Source organism: Hyperoodon ampullatus (genome assembly GCF_949752795.1).
Source record: "Hyperoodon ampullatus genome assembly, chromosome: 5".
NCBI lineage: Eukaryota > Metazoa > Chordata > Mammalia > Artiodactyla > Ziphiidae > Hyperoodon > Hyperoodon ampullatus.
The window spans coordinates 122577553-122600604 of NC_136918.1; positions in this window are offsets into that span (position 1 = coordinate 122577553).

Consider the following 23052-nt stretch of genomic DNA (forward strand, 5'->3'; position numbering starts at 1 on the left):
TCTTTTTTGTGGCTGAATAATATTCCATTGTATCTATATATAGCACATTTTCTTTACCCATTCATCAATCAGTGGACATTTAAATTCTTTTCATGTCTTGGCCATTGTAAATAATATTGCAAGTAACATGGGGGTGCATGTATCTTTTCAAATTAGTGTTTTTGTTTTCTTTGGATAAGTATCCAGGGTGGAATTGTGGACTCATATGGCAGTTCTGTTTTTAAAGTTTTAAGAAACTTCCGTACTGTTTTCTATAGTGGCTGCACCAGTTTACATTCCCACAAACAGTTCTCAAATTCCCTTTTCTCCACATCCTTGACAACACTTGTTATTTCTTTTTTTTTTAAAACGTCTTTATTGGAGTATAATTGCTTTACAGTGGTGTGTTAGTTTCTGCTTTATAACAAAGTGAATCAGCTATACATATACATATATCCCCATATCTCCTCCCTCTTGCCTCTCCCTCCCACCTTCCCTATCCCACCCCTCTATGTGGTCAGAAAGCACCAAGCTGGTCTCTCTGTGCTATGCAGCTGCTTCCCACTAGCTATCTATTTTATATTTGGTATATTTTTGGTAACAGTCATTCTAACAGGTGTGAGGTGATATCTCATTGTGGTTTTGATTTGTATTTCCCTGATGATTAGTGATGTTGAGCATCTTTTCATGTACCTGTTGGCCATCTGTATATCTTCTTTGAAAAAAATATTTCTGTATCTTCTTGAAAGTACCAAATTAACAAAAGTGATGCTACCATGATAATTAATTGGTATAATACATACCAAGCTACTGCAAATACACTATTGTGTCTTAACATGAATAAATGCTCTAGGAAGTCACATTTATGTGAAGTAACATAAAAAAGATCTGTGGAGTAGACAGGTAATAAATAATTTATGCAGAGGTTGTGAAAGGAGTTGCAATAGGAATTCCAAATGAATGCTGTATTATGACAAAGTGAAAAGGTGAGAGTGCCACATCATGGGAGAAATGAGACTTGAGTTCTAGTTGTGGCCCATGGTTCAAGATGTGTGCACTTAGTAATTTTCTTAAACTTCTTGAGCTTCAGAATCCTTATTTTTATGCTAGCTACTTGATCTTTTTAATATCTGGATATAAGAAAAGTCACATCTCTTTATTTATCCAAATAAAATTATAATAAGGCTTTAAACTTGTTATCTACTAATTTGGTAGAAGGTCTGCAATCAGGCATTTTTAAAAATTTCCCCACTTTGGAATAAGATAGATTTAAATCTAATTTCTTCTGTCCTTATTGATATACTGTTCCAGTTAAGTTACTTAAAGCCTAAGTCTCAGTAATGTTATCTAGAAAACGGAGATAATAATAGCTGACTTCTAGGTTTTTTGTGACTTTTAATATGGACTGGAAAAATGAACTGCTTATGTAAGATCTGTTATATAGGAAATGTTTTATACATTTTAATTAAGTTTTTGGAGCATAATATTTTTATTAAATCATTTCAATAAGAAAGGAGATTTTTTTTTCTAATTTATTCCCAACTTGAAGTTTGAAAAAAAATCACTAAAAGTTCTATTTAACATTGTCCTTTTTTCATTTTCTTTGTTAAGGAGATGGATTTTATTATAATATAACAGTATGATATTGGATACTTCATTTTTCTTTAAAAGAGCAGAAAAATAGTTCTGTATTAATATTACCTCAAATGAATTACCTTGTCTATAGATTATCCAAATGTGTAACAATCTTGACATTTCAAAAGAGAAGATTATATAGATAGTTTTGAGTCATATTTTGTATATTTAATTCTCTTTTAAATAATTGTCCTGTGATTTGTGCTGTTAAAATTTCTGTTATAGCAGACTTTTATTTCCTGGTGATTTGCTCTCATAAACCAAGAGTTCTATGACCTTGGTAAAACATTTACCACAGTGTGTAGCTATAAACATTCCAGGAAGGCTTTCAAGAAACATCAGACAGATTCCCTCTATCAGGGGAAGCCATAAAATTATTCCACTCCATTTCTTACAACCCTTTCCTGGTCCTGTCTAATTCAGTGCTGGTCACTGACTCACGAATTAAGTGGCCTTATTTTCAAATGGTACTTGGCCATTCATATACTCTCTCAAAAAGACAGGAAAGGATAATTTCTCTTATTGTGTGTAGTACGTCCTATGTTACGATGTTGAATGACCATTGGTAGTCATTTGTGCTATATTCAAGAAGAAAAGAAAGCTGGTTGAGAATGGATGAGAGAGTTGGAGCAGATATTCGGAGAGAAGCAGCAAGTTACAGACCTTGTGGTTCCAGAAAAGGAAAAAGATAGTGGTAGAAACTGTTGGCTAATCAGAGAGGATAGTTAGGTGTGTGTGTTTTGAAAAATGACAGCAAATTCTTTGATATTCTTCCCACTGAAAGAATCAATACCCCTTCCCACTGGACTTGGATCAACTTTTTACTGCTGTGACTGTAGTACGGCATGGGAGAAGTGAGGCCGTGTGACCCTCGGATCAGGTAATGAAAGCAAGGCAGGTTTTTCCTTGGCCACTGGAATATTCGAACTGGGAGCCATGAGATATCATGTAGGAAGTCTGAGTATCCTAAGACCACCATGCTGTGAGGATCCAGACACAGATTGGCCAACTTTAGGTTCTCTGGTTGGCAGTGATTGTCCTTAGGTCATTCCAGCTCAGGTACCAGACAGATGAATGAAGGAGCCTCCAGTTAATACCAAATTCCAGCCATTGTGTTAAGCTTAGTCTTCAAGTCTTACAAGCTGAAGCCCCAGACACTAAGGAGCAAGGACAGTCAACCTCTGCTGTACAGTGTCTAAGTTCCTTATCTAGAGAATCCAGGGATATTAACAAAACAAAACAAAAAAAAAAGATGGCTGTAGTTTTAAACCACTACATTTTGGAGTAGTTTGCTTCTGAGGATAATATTAGTTAGTTGTTTTGGAATAATCAGTACCCAGTTGCAATAGTATGTGTTCCTATTTTCGAATCATGGGCTCTGTACAAGCTTACAGATGATTACTTTCTAAAATTGAGTTTCTGCAATACATGAGGAACTTCCTTTAACACATATTATATTGCAGTCTGCTATTGATGAATTCTCTTCATATTTATTTTGGGTGTAAAAGATTTCATTTTGCCTTTATTCTTGGAAAAATATTTTATCTGATATAGGACTTTTATGTTTTTACTTGTTTATTTGCTTTCCGTGATTTTAAAGAGTCACTTCATTGTCTCCTGGCATGCATAATGTTTGATTAGAAGTCGGCTAAAATTCTTTTTTGAAATTCCTATGTGTGACGTGTCATTTTTCTATGGCTGCTTTTAATACTTTTTATTCTTGTTTTTCAGAAATCTGATTATGATGTTTCTTGTATTGCTCTATTCATATTTCTTCTGTTTGGGAATCATTGAGATTTTCAATATGTAATAAAATTTAAGATTTTTCTCTTTATCTTTATTTTTCAGAAATATGTTTATGTTATACCTGGGTATTTTTTTTCTTCATGTTAATTTTGTGTTTGCTAAGGGGTTTAAGTTTTTTGATTTTTTTTTTTTTTTAGGTGTAAGATCTTATATTTTTTCTCAAAATTGGAAAAAGTTTTGCCTATTATTCTTCAAATATATTTTATTTCTACTGTTACTTTTCTATTTCTCACTTATATATTAGACCACTTGATATTGTCCAACTAGTCATTTAGTGTAAGGATCTGGATTAATAAGGCTAGGAGGTGGGCTGTGTTTAATGTTTGCTGTATCTATAGCTGTTAGAGACATCAAATCCCTCCAGTGTCCTCCTTTTTGTCCTTTTGCTTTTGTTCTTGCCTGAGCTCTCCTCCCAGAGAACAGTTTGTGTCTTGCAGCTCTTTGAGCTGTAATCCACTGTCATCATACAATCCATTCTTATTATCCTCACCATAGTTTGTGTTCTATAAAGTCACCAGAGACACTGAATGAACTAACACTGAACTATTGTTGCTAGGGTACATACAGGGAGAGGTTCCTGTAAGTCTGATCAGAACCTTTTCACCAACTGAAATGCTCTTTGGGTTATGTAGGTTCATTTGCCAACATCCTTAAAACCAAGCAAGTCCCCAAACATAGAAAACCTGCTCTCTTACATAACCCTTTTCCTGTACAACATTTAGGAGACATTTTTGAACAATATTTCTGCAGCCTCTGGTCTGCAGAAACTGCCTTGCTTGTAAGTTTAGCATTTTTATGCCACATTGCCTTTTGAAAAGTGCGAGGTAGCCAGCACTAGCCGAGAAGGCTTTTTAGCACTTTCCTGACCCTGGGTAATGTGACCCTAAATTTCTCTAGCTTTCAGCCTCACAACACTGCTGTCTACTATGCTTTTTGTTTTATTGTTCTTTTTTTTCTTATAAATCCAAAACTTTAGGCGCATTTTGATATCTCCAGTAGTTTTATGACATGCTATAGATGTTACTTTAACATTTTCCAGAGCAGCCTCAGATACAGATCAGTGAAATTCCTCCTCTGTTTTATGAAGGTATCATATTGTGATTCATTTACATTGAACTCACAAGGAGCAGCTCTGTACCTCATGACTGAATGAAGCTGCTCTAACACACGTATTTTGTCGGAAAGGCACATCACATCCTTCTTGCTCTAGAAACACTAGACAGCATTTCAGCACTTCACTTGGTGGGCCATTTTATTTTAATTAATTAATTTATTTATTTATTTATTTATTTTCAAAGCATAATGAGTTTACTAACAAATGACGTTCTGTACCATACATGCAATATTATGAAAGTGAATTTTGCCCACTCTATTTTAGTGAATACTATTAACCGAAAAACATGGTAGAAGGTGATTTTGAATGAATTCCTATCCAATACATACAGACAGAGAAGATATATCAGTAAAAATGCATAACAAGCAACAAAATTCAATAAATGTGAATGTATAGGTAGCCACAATATATATAGACAAGTATTTCAATGAAAACTTGTACAAAGCAGACAGCAAAATAATAAGTGTAAAAGAATTTCATTATTGTGCTCATTCATATTTTTACCCAGCCATTTTAAACAGCAACATCACCAAAACCAACCCCCAATTTTTTTTTTAAATGTAACACTAAATAGACCCTAAAAAAGGATACGTTTCCAGTATGAGAGCTGAGGCAAGAAGGCAGAGCGTCTCCTAATGCCATCTCAGCTGGGGCACGCATGTCAGGAAACTAACATTTTTCTCCATTCTGTCCTTATCTGCGAATGATTGCAAAATCTCCACAAGTGTTGACTTGAGAGTTACAAATAAATTTTAGGAAGTAGGTGAATTCACAAATACAGAATCTGCAAATAAGGAGAATTGACTATACTTTACCCTGCTGCTGTTAGTATGGTAGTAAGATGTGTGGGAGGAGAATCTTATGATCAAATTTCAGTCTGTTGATGGGCCTGCATCTCTGTGGTGTGACCTTCACAAGTCTTTCTCCAGTGGTATAGCTTTTTTCACACTTGAGGTGAGATAAGAGGGTAAAAGGGGGCTGTAGTTGGTGGAATGCTCCTCCCTCAGAGGGAAAAGACTCTGGTAACATCTTTTCCCCTGAAAAGTAGGCTTCTGTTATGCAGAAATTTCTGAAGCAGTTTCAAAATGATTATTCCCTCTGCCAGAACCAAGAGGGAATCTTTCTGGGATCTTCATCTTGAAAAGCTGGGGGAATTCCTGGCGGTAAAGCCCATGAAAGAGCGGGGGCTTTAGTGATAGTTGATTTTATGTGTCAACTTGAGTGGTCGCAGGGTGCTCGGATTAAACATTATTTGTGAATGTGTTTGTGACAATGTTTCTGAATGAGATTGGCATGGAATCAGTTGCCTCACTGAAGCAGATTTGTGGTGGGGATCAGTACAATTCCTTTATTTCTCAGCTTATGACCCCCATACTTGGACCCCTTATAGCCCCCAGGAGGATACCACTGAGGCCCCCCACCATGGAAGGGACCCACCTTTTTAGGTCTCACCACCTTGAACAGGGCTAAAACAGAGGTACAGTGCCTGTCAGGCCACCACAAAATCATCTGCATGACATTGTAACAGAAGTGAGCCAGGGACAATGAAATCACCTTTATGAAAGATCCTGTGGGAGCCATTGGGACACAGCACACCAGATCTAGCCTGAGAGGAAATACCCGTTCTCCAGCTTTGGTGCTCACCTGCCCATCCCAGAGTCCACCCACCCCCCAGGTCAGGAACCAAGACTGCCTTGGAAGATCGCCCTGGGCTGGGCCCGGGAACCAAGAGGCCAGAGGTCCTCAGAGGCCAATGGATGCCACCCCAAGCTGCTTTTGCATTTGGTAGTCACCACAGGCAGGAGAAAGAAGAAAGTCACAGATGACACCTGGGGTCCCCGCATGCTGAGAGGATCTGCCTTCCCTATTGCTGTGCACAGACTGTTTGTTTGAACTCCAGCTCCAGAGCGCTCGGGTGCCAGAGGCCTGGCTGAACTAAAGGGTTCAGGCCACAGGGTGTGGGCACCCATGGGTGGTTCTTGCCTCTCTTTGGCCAAGACATTGGCACAGAGCTCCTCATCCCAATCCTCTGGGTCTGCAGTCAGCTAAGTCAGGGTGCAGACCGTGGGGTGCGTGTGGTGATTCTGGAAGAACAGCTGGTTACGTAATGGAGCCCCCTCTGGAGACTGCTCTCAGGGGCTCTCTTGCTCTCTCAAGCCCTCCCCTCTATGTGTCCAGCAGGACCTTTGCCCAGGAGAGGTCCCTGCTGCACAGGCCCATCACCTCACGGCTGCAGACTGCACTGAGCTGAAGGCTGAGGTGGACAAGGCCGGAGGCCTTGGCTGCAGCCTCCACATTGCCCAGGCCTCCAGCTGGTGATGCACAGTCAGAGTGGTCCTTCCTGGAGATGTCCCCAACGTACAGGGAGCACAGAGCAGAGCCAGGGCCCAGCCCTGGGAGCCTGTGGCACTCTCACTTATGGGCCCAAACTTGCTCACTCTGTCTCAAGCATTCATGCCCACACACACACACACATATATATTTATATGTATGTATATATATGTGTATACACACACACACACACACACACACACACACACATATATATATATTACTGTGGAAGTATTTAAATTTAAGAGGTTAACCTCAGCCTACAGGCATGCCAGAGTAAGCAAAACAGCTATGACAGTGCTTATAATAGCATTTTAAACCTAATAATACAAATAGGACACTTTTTTATAAATTTGCTATGATAAAACAGGTATGCATCCTAGTTAATTAGTGGAAAATAATGATTCATAACCAAAGATGAATAATACGTAAGGGAATGTATTAATAACTTAACATCACAATATCTTTTTCATAACATTCCAGCAAACTTCATCTAAGCATAATAGCAGATGGTTATCTATTCTTAAATGACAGATCATCAGTAAGAGATATTAAAACTTGATTTAGTAAAACTTTATAGAATATAATTATAATGAATGAACTTGTCTTGCATATGATTTTTATCTGCCCTGTATACCAAAAGAAGTTTACTGTTGCAAATTCATATATTGCATATAATGAAATATATTAATGTGTAGATTTGTGCAACCACTTTGAAAAGCGGGTTGGCACTATCCATTAAAATAAAATATTCAGGGCTTCCCTGGTGGTGCAGCGGTTGGGAGTCCGCCTGCCGATGCAGGGGATGCGGGTTCGTGCCCCGGTCCGGGAGGATCCCACATGCCGCAGAGTGGCTGGGCCCGTGGGCCATGGCCACTGAGCCTGCACATCCGGGGCCTGTGCTCTGCAACGGGAGAGGCCACAGCGGTGGGAGGCCCGCGTACTGCAAAAAAAATAAAATAAATAAATAAAAATAAAATATTCATGTAACTGACCTAAAAATCATGCTCCTAAATAATAGCAAAGTATATGTGTAACAACATATTCAAGAATGATCAGCAGTATTGAAACAGATTAAAACCTGGGGGGGGTGTTTGAATAGTAAATAGTATTTGATTATGGTATCTCTAGACAGTAGAATACTATATATCAAGGAAAATAGAAGCATTACTGCTATATACAATAGCGTGCATAAATCTCAAAATAAATGACTGAATGAAAGAGACATAAATTAATAAATGATGAGTGATTGCACTTATATAAATTACAGAAATGAGCAATACTATTCAAAGGTTGCAGTAGTATAATGTAGTCAGTATGATGGTTACCTTTGAGCAGAAAAGATAGCATAGTGATTGGGAGGGGGAAATGGGGCTACTTCTGGAGTACTGTTCGTATTCTATGACTTCATCTAGGTCATGGTTACACAAATATAATTACTTTGTAATTATTCATTCAGTTATACGTTCATAATATATATTTTGTATGGAGCACTAATATATTAGTTTATTAAGGAATATTGTGACACTTCCAGGTCCACCTCTATCGTGTAAAGATCTTGAAACACATTGCTCTCACTCTCAATTGTAAAGAATAAAAAGCTGAATAAAGTGGAAATTAATGTTTTTCTCAATTTCTTCAGAGAATTGAGGTTGCAGAGCAAACAAGTACCCCAAAATCCAGCTTTAAGATCTGGAGCATGCAGAGAGACACTGCCAAGATCTGATTGCCTGGAGCAGAAGCTGCTGAAACCATAAAGTTAGAGGAATACTTAAATGATAATTTTAATAAATTTATGCAGAATGAACTGTGAGCTAGCTTGAAAATGAGAATCTCCTGGTGACCACAGTCTTAGGAGGATGTATTAGTCATGATTCTCCAGAGAAATAGAATCAATAGGACATATTATAGGAAAAGATTTAGTAGAATTGGCTTGCAAAATTATGGAGGCAGAGAAGTCCTACAACCTGTCATCTGTAAGCTGAAGACCCATGAAAGACAGTAGTGTAATACAGTCCAGATTGGAAGACCTGAGAACCAGGAGCACCAAGGGCAGAAAAGCAATGTCCTAGTTCAAGCAGTCAGGCAGGAAGGAAAAGGGGGCTAATTCCACTATATATATGTACACATGTTTATAGATATGTAGAGATATATATATATATATATATATATATATATATATATATATATATATATATACACATATATACACACACACATATATTTCTATGATGGTCAATGATTATATGAAGTTTCTACAGGTGCGTTCTCCAACAAACTTCACATACTCAGTCTTTGATCATCATATACTAATTACCTATAGAACATGAAGTCTATTGCTAGTAAGATTTCTCTGATGAAAAAGGTCATGTTAAAAGTACATTTATATGCCTAGTTAAATACCAGCCAGTCTAAAGTTTTTATATAACCTTTGTTCTAAATGAGCAATATGTATGCATGCATATTTCTTTAGAATGAATTTACAGTAAGTTTCCTACATACGAATGAGCTGCGTTCTGAGAGCGTGTTTGTAAGTCCAGTTTGTAAGTCTAACAAAGTCAGCCTAGGTACCCAACTGACACAATCGGCCATATAGTACTGTACTGTAATAGGCTTATAATACTTTTCACACAAATAATACATTAAAAAACACAAAAAATGAAGAAAACCTTTTTAATCTTACAGTACAGTACCTTGGAAAGTTCAGTAGTACATTACAACAGCTGGCATACAGGGGCTGGCATCCAGTGAACAGGCAAGAAGAGTTACCGACTGGAGGAGGGAGAGGAGGTGGGAGATGGTGGAGCTGAAGGATCATCAACATTAGGAGACGGAGAGCAAGCTGCAATTTCGCTCACACCTGACATTGATGGCACAGAATCGGTCTCCTTGCTGGATTCAGTTCTACCATTCTGAAAAACAATCCAGTGATGTCTGGGTAGTAGCTCATTCACATCTTTGAAAGTTCACAAATTGAATGTTCGTATATAGGACTTAGTGTATTTTCATAGTTCAAATTTTAACATTCATGGAGGGCATATAAATGCTAAAAACATTGCATTACATAGATCATGTAGATTAATCACAATTAAATACATATTATTAGCTTACTAGTTTGGCAACAATTCCAAAGCTTGACAATACCTTTGACTGTCAATGCTGTAAGAAAACAGGCGTTCTGATACATTAATTGCCTGTGGCAATGCAGAGTGATAGAATCTCCTCTGGAGGGGAATTAGGCAGTATTATTAGTATCTGTGCCCTTTCCCTGCAACTCAGAAATCTTATTTCTAGAAAATTACCAAGATAATAAACCTCAAAAATTACAATATATGATCTGACTAATTGTGCTATTATTTATTGTTGCATAACAGAGAGAAAATAAAAACCTTACTTGCTCATATAGAAAATTGGTTAAATAAATTATGGTTGAATAAACTGTGAACAGATATGGAGTGACTTTTAGGATATATTAATATTAAGTAAAATAATGAAAGAGAAAAAAAGCAACCACAGCATGAATAGTTTTGTGCTTTTGAGTAATTGTAAAAAACAGAAAAAGTAACCAGGAACTTATACAATATGTAGAGGAGTGGATGAGTGGGAGCGGAGATGATGGCATGGAAGAAGGCATGACAATTTTATCAGTGTGTGTGTGTGTGTGTGTGTGTGTGTGTATAATAATTTTCACTTTTATAAACATGTTAATATTTCATATATTCAAAAATGAAATTTAACAAGGATGGAGAGAAGTATTGCTCAAATAGAATACAGACATGAACAAATTTAACTGTACTATAAATAAATAAGCATATAAAGCATCTAAATTAATTTAAATTCAATAATTTGCTTATATATCCTTGGCCAAATAAAAATAAAAGGAACTGTGCACTAATTTTGAATTCTACTTAGTATTTTTGTTTGTTGTAGTGATATGGGCATAGATATCTGAAACTATTTTTGTGTTCATGTGTGTATTGTGGAATTGAACAAATGATTAAATGTACTGATATTGTAGAAGCCAGGGTTTTTGCAATCAAAAAGGAGACATGCAAATAAGAAGCTTAGGGAAGCAAGGAAAGAACCCTTTTTTGTTGAATTGTAATAATAATATGCATATATACACATATGAGAAAGCAAGAGAGAGATAAAGCAAGTGTGACAACATGTTGTATTTGGTGAATCTAGACAATGGATACTGAGTAGTGTGTGGTATTTTTTCTCAACTTGTCCATCAGTATATCTGTTTCAATCTATTACTTATCTATGTAATTATATATATATATATATATATATATATATATATATATAATAGATATAGATGAACAGAGTATCTCATACATACATAAACTTATGTTGTGTTAGTAAACCGTCTATACACCCACACAAATTCAACAAGACAATAATCAACAACAACAAAAGCCTGGATCTTTAGCTGCTGCCAATATCTATAGTGTAAATACTATCACAATGGCAGATATAAGCCATCAAAGTCACATCAAATAGCTCATATATTTCCTAAAAAATGTAACAATTTGTGACAGTAAGCAGAATTCTGAGACAGATGCCCGATTTTCTGATAGTAATGACCTCCATAATTACCACCACTATGAGCATTATGGATTTTAATCCTGTAATTAGGTTATTTATATGATACAGTTAACTTTAAGATAAAGAGATTATCTGGGTAGACCTGACCTAATCACACGAGCCTTTTAAAGTTAGTCTTAGGCTAACTGAAAAAGGAAAAGTTAGTCAGATTTGAAGCACAAAAAGCATTCCATGCAATGTGGCTCCTTTGAGGATAGGAGTCAAGGAATGCAGGTAGCATCAACCAGCTAAGAGTAACCCCCGCTGACAGCTATTAAGGAAATGGAGATCTCAGTCCTAAAACTACAAGGAAATGAATTCTGCCAAAAACAAGAATAATTTTGGAGGGAAATTATTGAAAAGTGCTTCCAGAAGAAAAGAGAGCCTGTCTAACAACTTATTTTCAGCCTTGTTATGGCCTGAGCAAAGAATCCAATCCAGTCATGCTGTGCCAGACTCCTGATTTATAGAACTGTGAGTTAATAAACGGGTGTTTGTTTGTTTGTTTGTTTTGTTTTTTTTTAAGAGGGTGTTTTTTAAGACAGTAAGTCTGTGGTAATTTGTTACAAAACAATAGGAGATTAACAGAGATGTTGGTACCTAAAGTAGGGTGCTTCCTTAGAAAAACCCTAAAATGGGTGAATGGATTTGGAACTGGACAGTGGGAGAAGGCCAGAAGAATTTCAAAGTGCATGATAGAAAAAACCTAGATTTTCCTGAGCAGATTGTTAGTAAAAATATAGATTTTTTAAGATGTTATAGCTGAGGGTTCATAAAAAAAAGTAAAGAGCGTTATAAAGAAATTCTAAATAGCCCTAGGGAAAGCCTAAATCACTATAAATAGAATGTTAGTAGAAATATGAACTTCATAAACACTGCTGAAGAAGGCTCCAAGGGAAGTGAAAAGAACAAATGTTGTAGGAAACTGAAAGGTGATTATTTTTTTGTTGTGGCAGGAAACTTAGCAAAGTGATGTCCTGTAGTTATGGGTAAAGCAGAAATCGTAAGTGATGAAACTGGGTATATAGCTAAGAAGATTTCTAAGCAACATTTTGAAGATGTGCCCTGGTTTCTTCTTTCTTTTCTAGTAAAGTGTAAGAGGAAAGAGGTAAATTGAAGAAAGAACTTTTAAACAAAATGAATGAAGTCTTGGTGAATTGGGAAATTCTCAGCCTCTCTAAATTGCAAAGATGCTAACATTCAGAAATTGTTTCTGGCAACATTACATAGGGAGAAAATGCTAAGAACCTGCTTCCAGGGGAAAAGGGGAAAAAATAAATAAAAGGTTCATCATGAGAGTCTTGATTAAGCCATAGGACGTGTAGGAGATTTAAAGGAATTGCTCCTGATTCATATCTGTAGAAACCAAAGCAATTATCTCAGATCTGTAGACATGGCTTTGTTCTACTAATGAAAACCAGTGAAATCCACAAAGGGCCTATAAGGTTTTTAAGAAAATTATATAAGCAACAACACTGGCAACTTGGAATGAAAGGAACTGAGAATGTAGAAAATAAAAGGTTATTAAAACCCCAAGATTCTACCTACAGTGACCAGGCTGATAAAACAACTCAGATTCAAAAAAAGTTGCTACCATTTATGCACAACCAAAATTCCAGATGGCAGAGACAAGAGGTCAGAGCGTGGATCTAAAAGCTAATAGAGGATTATTCCCAGGATTTGACTCCTAATCAAGGAAATACAGGTTGAGTTCCTGTCTGGATTTCAAAACTACTTTGATCTGATGACCCTTTCTAACCATTCATTTTTTTCCTTCTTTTTGAACCAGAATGTCAAAAAATATTACTCTAGTCTCATCATTCCACTGGATATTGGAAATGTTAAGCTCAGATTATTTGTGTCATTACTTTCATAGACTGAATTATATGTAGGCGTTATATTTAATAATAGGTTACACTCAGTAGCCTCATCTGTTTCTGACTGAGATGGTTTAGAAAATGAAATTGTGGACCTTTTACAATGTAGAGATTTAAATGTATATTTTGGACTTTGAACTGATGTTGTAAAGGATGAGAACCTTGGAAACATTGGGAGTGTGTGAATGTATTCTGCACCTGTGAAGATAAAGGGGGAGGATGGTAGTAGGCAGAGTTCTAAAATGGCCACCATAAAATATGTGTGTGTGCATGTGTGTATGTGTGTTTGTAAAACTGAACCACTCTGCTGTACACCAGAAACTAACACAACATTGTAAATCACCTATACTTCAATTAAAAAAAAAAAAGAAAAGAAAATGGCTTCCAAGATTTCTCAACCCTACCCTATGTAAAAATTATGGGCAATCTCTAGAATAATTAATATGATGGGTTTTACTCTCATGATTTAGGTTATGTTAAATGGTACAGTTCATTTTATGATATGTGTATTATCTGGGTAGGCTTGATCTAATCACATGAGCCCTTTATTAGCACAGAGTTTACTTACGCTGATCGAATGAGAAGTTAGATATTTGAAGTAGAATGAGTCTAAGCAGAGTCTAAGCAGTATTGCTGCTTAAAGATGGAAGGAGCCACCTGTCAAAGAATAAGGACAGCCTCAAGCAGCTGAGAGTGGCAGCTGGTGACAAGTAGCAAGGAGATGTGGGCCTCAGTCCTACAGCCTCAAGGAAATAGGATTTTAACTGCAGCCAAACAAAGGGGAAATATCTATCTTCTGCAGAGACCATCTTATAAAACATTTTGACTTAGGGGGATTAGTTTATCCTTTTGACTTACTAGATCATAACACCAATGATAAGAATGAGCATGAAAGCCAATTTTCCCCTGAAGCCTCAGGACAAGAAGTTAGTCTAGCCAACATGCTGATTTTAACCTTGTTATACCATAAGAAGAGAATCCAACCATAACATGCCAGACTTCTGATCTATAGAACTGTTTGTTAAAAAATGAGTATCTTTTTAAGATGTTAAGTTTGGGGTAGTTTGTTATGCACCATTAATAAACTAATACAATTAATTCTTGCAAGCTGGTAGGAAGAGCTCTCAATAACAAACACATTTTATGTTTAACACATTTTTTAATGTTTTTAATTGAAACATTTTTTGCCTTTACTTCTTTATCATTATTATTTTAAAACCCTTTGCTTTTTAATGGCAAAAAAAGTCACACTGGGCAAAAGGATAAAGTTATAAAAGAACAGCTTTCTTCAAATGAAAGTAATAAAAAAAATGTATGACCTGAAAAAAATTATTTTACTTATAATTCCTCCTATAATTCCTTATAATTCCTCTTATAATTCCTCAAAATACAAAATGTCCAATTAAAATAAACTTTTCACTTTATTACCTAAAGTTCTGATTCTCTCTGACCATTAGGCAAACTAGTAAATTTACAGTATTTCCTGAATTATATTTATTGACATGTACGTACCAGGTCATACGGCACTATATATATATATATTGCAGTATGTCTATATAGACCATGGTGATGTAGAGAACAAACCTGCCACATACTTTTAATGGGCAAACACCTAAACCATTAAAAAAATGAAAGGAGTAAAAACAAAAATTTATTTCAACTGCAGCAAAAGAAAGAGAAAATATTTATTTTGTGCCCAGAGACCTTATAAAACATTTTGACTTAGATTGGTTCGTTTATCCTTTTCACTTAACAGTTATCAGATTGTTTAAAAAATGCATAGAAATAACCCCCTCTGGTTAGCTGCCCAAATAGCTATCTTACTGTTTTCAAAGTAACTAAACATTAGAAAATCTGTAGATATTAAAGTGATTCAGAGTAAACCTTAGTGATATTACAAAAATCTCCTAAAACGTCTTGCAATACTATATTTCAGATTTCAGAATCTTAAATTTATGTTACAAATTTTACCAAATAAAAGGTATAAAATTTGAAGTGTAAAACTTATACCAAAATTCCTGAAAAATCAAAAAAATTTGTCCATATATTTCAAGGGTATAATTTTAAGAAAGATTGTATTTAAGAACCAAAGTGAGTATTTCTTGATATATTGTCAAGAGTATAATTATTTGCACAAGAGAGAAAAAATAAGAAACATGGGACTGAATGCACCAAAATCCTACATGTATTTTCATACAGTATGTAAAAGCAATGATCTCATAATATGATTACTTTTCTCTTGTTTTCTAAAAAGATGTATCTATTTCGAGCAAAAAAAAAAAAAAAAAAAGTGCTGCTAAATTGTGGTCTTCGGGAAATATGATTTGCCTTTGTATAGCTTAAAATGGAAGTTTACTTAGTACAGTTAAGGCATTTTGAAATTATGTTCCTAAAATTATAACCATATCCTGATTTAAGAATTCCATCTTTGAACCTAGTTATAAATTTAGAAGTTATTATTTTTTTTAAATCCTTGTCTTCTACATGGAAGATATTTTTTTCTTCAGCTGTGCTTTGGTGAGACACAAAGATAAAATATTTGATCTAAAGAAAATATATTCTAAAATATACTAAACTAAAGCTAAGGAGGTTGACTTAAAACTCAAATCCTTAATATCTTTTCTCAGTTTTTTTCCCTTTGCTACAAAAATAAAACTACCCCCTTTCTGAATGGCTATATCTGCTCAGTAATGTATAGAAATACAAACTTTTCACACAGGTATACACTGTTAGAAAATGTTTGTTATTTACTATTTTTTAGCTGATAGGTAAACAAATAAAGAATTTTTAAAATACTACCATGTTTTGTTCTTTAATAATGCTTACAGCTTTATAAATCAATATTAAAGAGGTTTTAACCCACTAGGCTGTAACAGCTTGTTTGAACCTGATATGATTCATCAGTAATATTTTATGAGGTCTTTGAACCTGTGCTTATGTAGCTATATGGGTATACACATTATACCCATATTTTGAAATAATGTTTACAACATATGGGGAAAAAGAAAAAGAAAGTCACTCCTTTCTCCACAGTCTTTCAAGACAATTGATCTTAATGTGCCAAATGTACTAATAACATTACTATTTTTAATAGTATGAAAATGAATTAGTAAACACCTTATTCCCTGAATCTTAATACTTTAAGTATATTTTCTAGCATATGGCATGCTATTAAAATAGCATCTTCACTCTAGAAATATCATACTCCCTTGTAATCAGAGAACTTAAATCTGTTTGTTGAAATTTTCATTAGGTATTTCCAGTGCTTAAGGGCAATGTACAATGTGAATTTAAAGGCTATTTGTAGGGCTTGCCTGGTGGCGCAGTGGTTGAGAATCTGCCTGCCGATACAGGGACATGGGTTCATGCCCCGGTCCGGGAAGATCCCACATGCCGCAAAGTGGCTGGGCCCGTGAGCCATGGCTGCTGAGCCTGCACGTCTGGAGCCTGTGCTCCGCAACGGGAGAGGCCACAAGAGTGAGAGGCCCGTGTACCGCAAAAAAATAAAAATAAAAAATAAAATAATAATAATAAAATAAAGGCTATTTGTAGATAACATGCAGGCATAACATACATGCACTTTAAAGCTGAAGGAAACAAGGACTCAAGAGTTAAGGGATAAAACAAAAATGAAAGTCCAAGTTTTATGCTTCCTGGTCTAATTTCTTGCTATATCTTCTTAAAAAATTGATAATTTATTTCTTTTAGAATAGATTATTAACATATTGGGTGTCTTTATGGAATCTTAAATTAACATAAACACCTTATTACACTTATATGTGGCTGACATATTACTAATAATATCAAACGACTTTTATTCATGCAATCATTAATTTCTTCATCTATAAAATAAACTTTTTTGACACCTAGTACTTGCAAAATATTGTGCTAGGCAGATGAGAATAAAGACCAGTAAGAACTGACTTTTTCTTTTCTTTTCTATGTAGCACATTATTTTGTAGATGAGGTAAACATGGAAGCAAATAATTACAATGGAAAGGTTGCCTGGCTGATTGCCTCAGCCAGGATTAAAAAGACAGTAGAGAGGGTGAAAGAAGTCTTCATAAAGTAAGCAATACCTGATTTGGAAATTTAAAGACGTTAAACTTCATAAAGACAGGGAGCAAAAGTATTCCATGCCAAAGACTTGATTAATCTCTGGTGTTATTTGCATGGAAACATTAAAAATTTAACTGGATTGCTTGATAATCAGGGTTAACTTGCATTCTAATACTCTTGTATACATAGGACATTATTTTTATTGACTTTTTTAGAATGTGGCTTTTTAAAATTTCATTGAATTAGAATAACAACAAAGTGGTTGAAATAACATCTGAGCTGAATGTGAGTAGTTGAAAAAATTTAGTAGAAGAAATTATTTAGACGCTGAAATTAACTGCATATCCTGTCTTCCAAGGCATTGTCCATTTGCCGGAACACCAGAAGTGGAGGCATCTGAATGTCACATAAGCAAAGTAATTTCTTTTTGGCTACGAGAAAATTCTTCCAAACTCTATTTTCCCATTGAGTCCATTTACTCTTCTAAGTTTACACTTAGAACAATAGTGTAAAATAAAGTCAGTTTTATCTTCTATATGTCCATTTTGACATATTCTGTATGATTTTAAAAGATAGCTTATGACTTTGGAGATCTTAATTTGGTGTTCAGGTGATTTCATCATTTTATCATGCATCCAGTTTATATGTTCTCAAAGGGACATTCAACTGTAAAATTATGTGATTCAATTTACAATATTCAACAATAGAGTATATTAAGAGCTTGTTTAGATGGCTGTGTTAGAATTTAAGATAGGCTGTAAAAAAAATGATAAAAACAGAGAGAGGATGGCATCAGGAAAACAGGTTTTGAGCAAGTGTTTTGATCCTTAAACTTTAGTTTCCATGTATACAAAGTAAAGAAAAGACTATCTACTTCACACAAATTTTACTTAAATTAAGGGAGTTTGAATTAATTGAGATAAAGTTTGAGTATATGCAATGAGTGACATACATAGAAAAATAAGCTGAGTCAAGGCAGTCTTCTGAAAGAGAAGTGCTTGCCTGGCAGTGTTTTTATTATTAATATAATTATTATTATTGAGATATAATTGACATATGACAATGAGTAAGTTTAAGGTGTACAAGATATTGATTTGATATATTTATATACTGCAATATGATTATTACCATAGCAATAGCTAACACCTCTGTCATGTCACATAATTGTCATTTCTCTTCCATGGTGAGAACAATTAAAATCTAGTCTCTTAGCAACTTTGAAGTGTTTGTATGTGTTAGTTTGGGTGTGTCTCTATATTCTTAGATTTTGGTGATCCTGAGCCATTTGTCTCTACATTCTGCTAGAGCTCTCCACAAAGGGTGAATTATTTAAGCCAATTTACTGTGTAGAGCAAGTGTTTATTGGGATGTTCTTTGAAACCAATTCCTTCACTGGGTGGAGTGGAAAAAATGCCGTTAATCTTACAAAGCTTTTCCAGTGTTTCTTGTTTGCTTCCAGCATGTTAAAGGCAGTTGTGCCAATTGCTCAATGATTAGTACTTCTGCATATGACTTCCTCAGAATCCTATACAATAACAGAAAAACCTCTGTTGCAGGTTTGTAGAAAACTTTTTCACACGTTTTTAGATACTTGTACTGCTTTTGGCTGCAAAGTCTAGAAGGCAGAAAATTATTGGCATAGTTGAGTATCGGTGAAAAGTTGTTGACACAATGGCTGATGTAAATTTGAATACATTTTTTTTGATGGTTCCCTTTGATTAACCCCACTTTAGTTAGTAATTCAATACCACATTAACATCTAGTAATGATAGAGAAGTATAGCACTGTAGGAGTTGTGAGTACCCCACCCTTGAAACATATTACTTTTCATATAATAGTGCTTTGAACTTTAGGAGATCAATTCATCTCTTTAAGCTTATGTTTTCCAAACAATAAAATGCATATAATAATAGTTCCTACTTCACTAGATTGCTGAAAAGATTAAAAGAAACATGAAATCTCATGGAAAGTACTCAGCCCAGCATTGAGTATTCAGTGAGTTATCAATAAGTATTACCTATTAAGTATTGCAGAAAATGATATTTGTTATCTTTGTCGTGTTGCAGAGCAAGTGAAAATAATGAGAAGTATTGAGGAATCATTCTTTAAATTATTTGAAACAAAATTATGTTAGATTCAGAGATGTACCTATTGGTCACCAGCATACTAGTTAAGCACTTGTGTACTATAAATTAGATAACATTTTTTCCTTCTGTTTCACTAAACACTATTCCATCATAGTTAATTTTACCAAAAACAGTTCATTATAAGCTATATTTATATCTCTAGACAAGGGAAACTTCATATTTTGGAAAGCTGAGGGAAAGAAAAAAATACTCTGAAAATTCCTTCTCTTAGAAAAGAGCTCGTGACCACTTAGACACTCTCTTTTCTCTAGAATTATATAACTTCCAGAGGGGTTGAGAGAGGTCAGTGAAATCTAGATCAAGAAACCCTGATCTGGACAGTATATTTCACCCATAAACCCCAGTGCTTTGTTCTTCTCTCTGTTTCTCTCCATCACTTTCTCTGTCTCTCTCCCTTTCTCTCTTTCTCTCTTATACACACACATGCACGGTCTTTTTCCTAAATGCATTGTTCATTTCTCAAGCGTAGAGTGTGGTGGAAAGACGCTTTTTTTCATCTTTGACTGTTGCTAATGACTTCCCTTGATATCTTCTCCTTTGACATCAGGAAATATATTTAAATGAGAGACATCTAGGGAACAGTTACACTCTTGCTGATATTAGTTAATCAATACAGTAGCATTAATCAGGCTTTGTGGTTACATTTATTTTTTAAACTAATGTCACTTTTATTTTAATCCAATGACATTAAGATTCAATATATTGCCCCAAAAGTAAATATTTTAAAAGTCTTATGGATATTTTAGGTTAAGAGAATTCTAGGTTATATTGAAAGAGAAATCAGAAAATCTAAAACAAAGAGTGTATATTTGCCAGAGACATTTATTTACACTTACTATTATAAAATTATATTAGTTATGTAATTAAATAGCAAATATATTTAAATTCATACACCTGTTTGAAAATGATACTTTCTGACTCTTTTTAGAGATTATAACAAAACTTAGAAATCATAATATAAATTCACATTGATATTGATGTTTCAGTTATTTCAAAAGCAAATAATTTAGCTATTCTGCCATATTTTACATTTTTGTCCCATGATATTTATTTCTTATCCAATGGCTATCTGTTTTTTAGAAAAAAGATCTACAAACATGTTAAAGGAACTCTTATGTATTGAAATGTCTTTTTATCAACATTTTTTAAAATAACATATACCATTGTTTTATGAATCTCTAGGTACTAATTAATGCTCTAAGAAGGGAAAAAATAATCTTCTTACATTGCTACTGAAAGCACTGATAGCAGTGTACTTTTAGGTTCAAGAATTTTCATTTCTCCATAAAGTTTTCATTTTGTGGCATAAAGAGTCTGTTACACAGCACAAAGGGTGTAGTATTTTACATTTAACTTCATCAATTATAGAAGTATCCACTTCTAGTCACATGCTTACTCTTCATTGTACCTAACACATAAATGGTGTGTAGTCTGAATTCATACCCCACAGTCGTTTTAATGACATTTTTCTGTTTAATGGGTGTTATTTATTTAAAAGAATTTTTTTTAACTGCATCACTTCCGGGGGCTTCCCTGGTGGCGCAGTGGTTAAGAGTCCACCTGCCGATGCGGGGGACGCGGGTTCGTGCCCGGGTCCGGGAGGATCCCACATGCCGTGGAGTGGCTGGGCCCGTGATCCATGGCCGCTGAGCCTGCGCGTCCGGAGCCTGTGCTCCGCAGCAGGAGAGGCCACAACAGTGAGAGGCTCCCGTAGAGAAAAAACAAACAAACAATAAAAACTGCATCACTTCCAAGTCAGCAAGCTTGTCAAACGTTAGACAAAACAAATCAAGATCCTAAGATATTTTGCAAGTTAAAAGTCAAAAAATGTATAAAATTTTAAAACTCATTCACACGTAATGTTCTGGGTTATAACTAAAATAATATTATACTTTCTTTGATAGTTTTTTTTTTTTTTTGATAACTGCTCTCCAGGTCAGATGCAGGTGTTGTGTGGCTGAAGCTTATATAATTTGAGGGAAGGGGAACCGTCTGTGATTCTCAAATGGGGATCATCCCCAGGCACCCAGCTGGGGGGTTTTGAAACTATCTGGACTTTTTTTATTGTCACAGCTCCTAGAATCTAGTGGGTAGAGGATATTGATGCTGCTAAATAGCCTACAAAGCACAAATCCCCCTACACCTGCAACAAGGAATTATCCATTCAAAAGTGCGAATAGTGCCCCCGTTGAGAAATGCTGCTTTAATTAAAAGAATAAAATTATAAAATTAAACACAGGAAAAATGAGGAACTCTAAAGAATAAGCTTCATTAATTTGATAGGTAAAACTGCTTCAGCTATTACTCCAATACGAAATCCCAAGTCAAATGTCTTTCTTTTTGGATACTGCCTTAGACCTTATAAATTTCCACCTCTGGCTAAAGGTTTCAGAAGAGTGGAGAAACTAATGTGCTTTAAATGGAAGGTCCCTGTCTAATGAATTTAAAAGACAACTACATAATACATGATAATGAGGTGGCAAGCACCAAGTTACAATGATTTGATTAAGTTAATGGAGTCTAGGGGGGGAAATCAGATAGAAACTTTACATATTGCAGGTAACATTTTCCTAGAAGTAGCAAATCAGTGAAAGTAAAAAGTATTTTAAATTTATCATTTCTTTTACGACTTCTGCACTTCTCTGTTTCAAGATGTAATAGATTTGCACAACTGTAATAAAGTGTATTACAAGTGATGTATTCCAGCTTTTAATCAGGGGCAGACAGCTATAAAAAAGCATGTACCAGCTGGCTCTGTGTGTGTCTCATGCACCATGGTTCACCTCCCTACACATGCACACGCACGCACGCACACACACACACATACTGATCTCAGACTTTCTAAAAATAGCCTGACCCATTAAACTACCAGAATCTTTAAAACAAACAAAAATTCAAACTATTTAATTTATGTTTATTGCTTATAGTAAATGCAATATTCTTACATGTAGGTTACTGCCAAACTACCAGGGGAACTGCAAGGTATTAGTGTCTAGTCTAGGCAAGTTTAGGCTGAGAGGTCTATGCCATTTATACCTACACCATATGAGAGGGGCATCACTTAGCCCTTTGTTCAATCACATGTATTTAACTTGTGTACTTCAGAAGCACAAATTTATATTGCTTTCTACAGTGTGTGCTATTTTGCTAAATAGAATTGATTTCAACCTTTCAGGAAGTTAAAAAAAATAAATGGATATTGCTTTGGTTATTTGAGAGTTTAAGTTTCATAAGGGAGAAAGAAACTGGCAAATATAGGCTTTCATTTACTTTTTTGAAATATATTAAATATACAAAGCAATATTCACTTGCACCTAGAAATATTAACTATGCTTAGCCTCCATACTCATACTTATTTATATCTTTATATTTTTCCTTCTCTTAAACAAGTCTTCTCAAAAGAATACTCTGTGTTTGCTACCTCAATTTCCCTGCTATCCACACAGTTCTTAATATTTCCTGCATTGTATTCTCTTTCCCCCTGCACCAAATCATAAATGCTTTATTGAGGAAT